The following is a 7,294-nucleotide window of genomic DNA, read 5'->3' on the forward strand; positions in this document are numbered from 1 at the left end:
CACCTGTCCTCACAGCTGAGGGTTTGCTGCTACTGTATCCAGCCTAGAGATGAACAGTGTGGACTCTAAACTGATACATTGTAGCGACTGTCAGGACAGCAGAGAGGGGTGTGTGCTGCTTTTGTTTACTTCCCAGATGATTGTCTACACTGGATACATTGTAACGAACTCTATGGAAATATTAGCTCTTATGGTTTCCCACCTTCTTGTGCCACTTTTGCCCCCAGAATTTTGGCGCGGATACTGCACCAAAATTCCCACAGCAGCCGCGTGTTTTTCTGCCTCCCGTTTTTTTCAATGGGAGGCGGCTCTGAAGCTCACGGCATGTCAAAATATACCAAGTAAATGTCCCCGTCTGGGTGTTAGCATTGACGGTTTCCATTCACAGATCGTGAAAATTGTGGGAGAACATTTCTTCCTATAGCGATTTGGGCTTTATTTATTTAAAGGGCTTCTCCCTTTTGGACAATCTCTACTTGTTAGAAGGTTCCTTCGATGATCAGCTGTGATCTGTGGGGAAGTCCGGCAGTAAGTGTTTAATTTCCCTGCAGCGCCACCAGAGGGTGGAGGTCTGACCCAACACCCTTACCAAACCGCTGATTGAATCGGACAGGGCACTTGGACCACCACTAATCTGATATTGTTGGACAGGATATCACATGGTTACGGGCTTAATTAAAAATTCCCGCTCCATACCCACGGATCCATCGGTGATCCCCCCCTTAGAATCCATTGAGTGCTCCAGCATCTGAAACCTGTGGCTGACCTTTGCATTTCTGCAGAGGGTTTGCTGCCGTGTGCCGCCGATCTGCATGAGGATTAGCCTGCGAGAAGCAGCCCGTGAAATGACACTGAATGTGAACTGGATTGTGGACTTCAGCACAGAATCAGTGTCTGATCCGACACATGTGAAGAAGGCCTTAGAAGGGGTATACCCATCTCCTAGATGTGAAGGTCCTGCATCCTCCCCCTGACACCGTCCCACCTGGATGAGGAGTCTAGACATAGTCAGGGCTACTGAAGCAGCCAAGGAGGTTTGTAAAGTGTAAACCACTTTTATAATGTCCTAATTCCATCTTCATCTTTCTTTCCAGAGCCAAAAGATCCCTGCATCTGGAAGCAGCAGAGAGCAACAAGGTGCGTCCCGTCCCCCCTCCGGGTGTAGAATAGATCTCAGCCCTGTGAAGGGTTAATCCTCCCATATCTGCCATGTTACATCTGCCGCTGTTTTATTACCAATCCGGATTGTATTCGTTGCCTGACATCACGAATATGCCCTCGGCATGGCGGAAGGGGCTGAAGCACTGTCCACAAGACGGCCCCCTAATCACGGAGGAGACGGTGTATTTTTGTGCGCCCCATAGTCATTTTCCGGAGAGAACGCGTTAGCAGTTGAAGGGGAGTCATTTGTCAGCTCTGAGCGGCGTAATTACAGCGGCAGCCGTCTTGTCATCGACCACCACTCCGAACAATATGGAATTATGATAATGTTACATCCAGCAGATTAGGAACGTGCGAAGGGGAAATGGGAACCAGACAGGCATTTTTATGCGGAGGACATAATTGTTTACCTCGGCTAATCTGCTATAATTAAGCCGTAAAAATACCACCGCTTCTATAAATGATGCCGCCATTACTATCGTATAAAATAAAGCTCAACTGTAACTGTTATGCTTGTGGATCCCCGTCACAGTGGGAATGCGGTGCCAAATGGGTGGGCTGCCATGCCAAATGTATCATGATATAGTAGGTGATGGCCCTCGCATGCCAGCGGCGGGTATTAACGGGAATAGTAATGGTGGAGGGATTGTAATGACTGGCATTTGAGATCTATGGCTGGTCAGTGCCGACCGGCTCGCCAAGAGACTTGATCTTCCTGATTCTTTTTTTTTTTTTTAATGTCACCACAAACCAGTGCCTTCAGTCTATGGCTCCTCCGCCCAAAATGCCAGTCGGGGAAAGGGGGACTTCACCTTCTTGCTTCTTATGATGTATATTTACTCACCAGGAATGAATGCCTTCAGATTGCAGCTTCTCGCCCCTTCTTCAGGCTTCACCTTTTCCCAAAATGCATTGCTTGCCGTATGTGCTCCTCCCCTCTGAGCCAGGAGGGGTCATTTCACACCGTTCCTTGCACCCTAGATTGTTAAGAAACCCAAAATGTCCAGATACAGGGAGGTCGGGGCTGGATCTCGCCTCTTCATTCTGCAGTTTGAACCCAGTGGTGGCAGTCATGTCTCAGAGCCATGTAATACAAGCAGTTGGTGCTTCTCCAACCTACTCGCCATTGAAAATACGTTTCGGATCATTTCGGGTCCGTTCACATGACCATTAGGAGGGTAATACTTGGAAGAACTGCTGCCATCACATTTTCCCAGCCCTTCACATGTTATTATGTTTCCCCCACCTACAGAATGAAAAGTCCAAGGTTAAAGCAGCACCTGACCTCGGCTCTTACTCTCCACTTACCGGAACCCGTCAGATGAGCCCCTCATCGGCCTCCAAAAGACGAGCAGCGGCAGGAACCGCAGAGCGGAGAAGACAAAGTGAGTAGGTGCTGTCTATTCCTGAGCATTTGTCTGAAAGCTGTCTCCCCGACTACACCACAAACATGCCTGGATAGCAGAGATAAGTGGCTGCCAGCCACTTACCTTTGGAACTGGCCATCGAGGTTATGGACAGAAGTACCCCCAGATAGATTGATTCTTATAATTATTTCCCCTGCACCTGATGGCTGTAGGATAAGTCAGAATAGTGAGTGCAGCTCTGGAGTATAATACAGGATGTAACTCAGGATCAGTACAGGATAAGTAATGTAATGTATGTACACAGTGACTGCACCAGCAGAATAGTGAGTGCAGCTCTGGAGTATAATACAGGGTGTAACTCAGGATCAGTACAGGATAAGTAATGTATGTACACAGTGACTGCACCAGCAGAATAGTGAGTGCAGCTCTGGAGTATAATACATGATGTAACTCAGGATACGTACAGGATAAGTAATGTATGTACACAGTGACTGCACCAGCAGAATAGTGAGTGCAGCTCTGCAGTATAATACAGGATGTGACTCAGGATCAGTACAGGATAAGTAATGTATGTACACAGTGACTGCACCAGCAGAATAGTGAGTGCAGCTCTGGAGTATAATACAGGATGTAACTCAGGATCAGTACAGGATAAGTAATGTATGTACACAGTGACTGCACCAGCAGAATAGTGAGTGCAGCTCTGGAGTATAATACAGGATGTAACTCAGGATCAGTACAGGATAAGTAATGTATGTACACAGTGACTGCACCAGCAGAATAGTGAGTGCAGCTCTGGAGTATAATACAGGATGTAACTCAGAATCAGTACAGGATAAGTAATGTAATGTATGTACACAGTGACTGCACCAGCAGAATAGTGAGTGCAGCTCTGGAGTATAATACAGGATCAGTACAGGACTCGCGGGCAGGGCCCTCTCTCCTTCTCTACCAGTCTGTAACTTGTCTGTATTATGTATGTATACCCCTTTTCATATGTACAGCGCTATGGAATGAATGGCACTTCAATAATAATTAATAATAAGTAATGTATGTACATAGTGACTCCATCAGGAGAAGCAATGTAATGTCTCAGCTTTTTGTGTGTATATTGTACAGTAGTTGACTTATTTCCCCCCAAAATATAAAATCCCTTTTTGATTAGTAAATCAGTTCATGCTGGAAGTTGAAGCCCGTCTTGGTGTATAGAGGAGGTAAGTAGAGTTGGGTACGGATAGCTGTGTCTGTATGATAATCTGCCATATCGGAGACCTACCCAGCAATAGATGGGTGACCACCAGCGCTCACATGGCGGACGGCTGTATATCCCTCCATACTTATATGTGTTACTTTAGACTCATTTTGAAAGTCAGACATTGGCGCCCCATCAGTATTCGGGGAACGTGAGGCGAGCGGGGCGCCGGTAATGTAAAGTGTAAATGATATTGGTTTTAATAAACTTTGTTCAGGCTGCGTGTTTAACTGTTCTTCTCCGTCTGACTGTATCAGTCTGTAAGTCATGCCTGAGAGACGTCTGATTACTTTTCTTAAGTGCGCCCATGGATTTCGCCCGAATCTCATTTTCTGGCTGCAGACGGTCGTTTAGTGCTGCAAAGAATGGACACCGTGGAGGGGAGAAGCGGCGGCACAGTCTCTGGATGATGATATCGTTTCTGCCCTTGTGCGTTCAGTTACCATTTTCATCCCTTCCTCATCGGTTTTCAGTAATGTGGCAGCTCCTGAACAGTGCTGTCCCGGTGGTTAGGACATGCTGGGAGTAGTAGTTATACAAACTGGAGTGACGTCAATGGCTGCCAAAAATACTAGAGACTTTTTGGAACACCTGATTTCATGATCGTCAGGAGCTCCTGTGACACCTCTCCAGAAGACCACCCCCCACCCAGACCAGATGTCCGGTGACTGATTTTCTCCTCCACCATATATTGGGCTCACCTGCCATCTTCTCTGAGAAGACTAATTGTCATTGCCATTTTGGATGGTCGTCCCAGAGAGGTGCATGTTCCTTCTAACAGTTATAGATTTATCTACTTTAAAGGGGTTGGCTGCTTTCTTCCAGAAATGGCACCACCACTGTCCACAGGTTGTATGTGGTATTGCAGCTCTATTGGAGGGGGAAAAAAGCAACCATGTGGGTTGTGGTTTTTTTTTTTTTTCCAATCCTGGAAACCCTTCTTCCCCCCCCCCCCCCCTCCCCCGTTGTATCTGCTTGTTGAACATTAAAGGGGTACTCTGATGAGATGAAGTTATCCCCTGTCCATAGGATAGGAGAAATAACTATTAGATCAGTGGGGGGGGTCTGACTGCCGATCACAAGATTGGGGTGCCATACCCCCAAAACGAATGGTGCAACGGGTCCAGCATGTTCACTGCCGCTCCATTTAGTCTCTGCTCCATTGAAGCAGCAGTGCACATGCTCTTCTTGCCTCTCTGTTCATTTCGGGGGTGCAGGGCCTCCGTTCTCATGGTCGGTGGGGTCCCAGTAGTCTAATACTTATCCCTATCCTGTGGATAGGCTATAACTTCATCTAATGAGAAAACCCCTTTAATTCCAGATATGCATATTTGCTTACATGTGGTGTAATGTCTGTGTACAGGTTTACTGAACAGGATTTTTGTCTCCTTTTGCAGATGATGCAGAGCCAGAAACGTCCAGCAGAGGGCAGACATTCCCAGACGAAAATGCAGCGTAAGTTGGTAAAAAGGCGATTGTGAGGTTCCAAACCCGATGCCTCCTTCACTGGAATAATAATCTATACATACTATTCACTGTAACCTCTGACATCTTGGAAACTCCACCACATCAGCATTAAACCTGGTAGTGAGCTTTCCTGAGAGGAATGCTGGTGTAATGCACCCTTCTGGACGCCATGTTATTTAAAGGGCATGTCCTGTTTTGACAGTCGCTTGATATTGGACATCTCCTGGCAGCAATCCGATTGCCTGAGTCACACAGCCAGGACCCTTAGCTGGGGTATTACAGCAGCTGACTTGTCTTTTCACGTTGTGGTTCTCCCATGTTGATTGCAGTGGGATTTTTTTCATTACAAGCTCCCCACTATTACATGTTGTCTAAGGCGAGGGGAACCGCAATAACTTTGTTTAGTACAAGGCATTGTACCCATTAGTGTTAGTGAGCGCCCTACATTCCTACAGTGCCAAGATGGATGCATATCATGGCTTTAGCTAATAGTGAGGGCCCATGCTGGGTATCGCCCCTTCTCAATGTGCCTATCATACCCTAATTGTATATAAAGAGGGGCTTTCTATAGCAGATAACTTTAAATAGCCACAGTGTGTTGGAGCCCAGATTAACAGGAGGGTAAAGAATTTGTTCCACCATTAAATATCATTTTTATTGCATAGATCATAAAAGAAATTTGCCATTTACGTGCATTAAAAAACAATTCCAGGGGGAGTTATGACATTTACTTACATAGCATGGCACCACCTGGTGTTCAGTTACTGACATAGTATGGCTCCACCTGGTGTTCAGTTACTGACATAGTATGGCTCCACCTGGTGTTCAGTTACTTACATAGTATGGCTCCACCTGGTGTTCAGTTACTGACATAGTATGGCTCCACCTGGTGTCCAGTTACTGACATAGTATGGCACCACCTGGTGTTCAGTTACTGACATAGTATGGCTCCACCTGGTGTTCAGTTACTGACATAGTATGGCTCCACCTGGTGTTCAGTTATTGACATAGTATGGCTCCACCTGGTGATCAGTTACTGACATAGTATGGCTTCACCTGGTGTTCAGTTACTCACATAGTATGGCTCCACCTGGTGTTCAGTTACTGACATAGTATGGCACCACCTGGTGTTCAGTTACTGACATAGTATGGCACCACCTGGTGTTCAGTTACTGACATAGTATGGCTCCACCTGGTGTTCAGTTACTGACATAGTATGGCTCCACCTGGTGGCCAGAGTTACTTACATAGCATGGCACCACCTGGTGGCCAGAGTTACTTGCATAGCATGGCACCACCTGGTGGTCAGTTACTTACATAGCATGGCTCCACCTGGTGGTCAGTTACTGACATAGTATGGCTCCACCTGGTGTTCAGTTACTTACATAGCATGGCTCCACCTGGTGTTCAGTTACTGACATAGTATGGCTCCACCTGGTGTTCAGTTACTGACATAGTATGGCTCTACCTGGTGGTCAGTTACTGACATAGTATGGCTCTACCTGGTGGTCAGTTACTGACATTGTATGGCTCCACCTGGTGGTCAGTTACTTACATAGTATGGCTCCACCTGGTGGTCAGTTACTTACATAGTATGGCTCCACCTGGTGTTCAGTTACTGACATAGTATGGCTCCACCTGTTGTTCAGTTACTGACATAGCATGGCTCCACCTGGTGTTCATTTACCTACATATTATGGCGTCACCTGGTGGTCAGTTACTGACATAGTATGGCTCCACCTGGTGTTCAGTTACTGACATAGTATGGCACCACCTAGTGTTCAGTTACTGACATATTATGGCTCCACCTGGTGGCCAGAGTTTCTTACATAGCATGGCGTCACCTGGTGTACATTTACCTACGTATTATGCCGCCTGCCCCCCTAATGAGCTGAGTGCTGATGGACACAGATGCTCATCACGCTCTCCACAGACAAGTCTCTGCCTAGGGATCCTTTATTCACTGCACGGCAAGCAGTAGAAATAGATTTCTGTGCTGTTTGTCAGGAGCTGAGAACACTCTTTCTACTGGGGTAATAAGAGAGAA

This window comes from Bufo bufo, chromosome 9 (genome assembly GCF_905171765.1).
Source record: "Bufo bufo chromosome 9, aBufBuf1.1, whole genome shotgun sequence".
Taxonomy (NCBI): domain Eukaryota; kingdom Metazoa; phylum Chordata; class Amphibia; order Anura; family Bufonidae; genus Bufo; species Bufo bufo.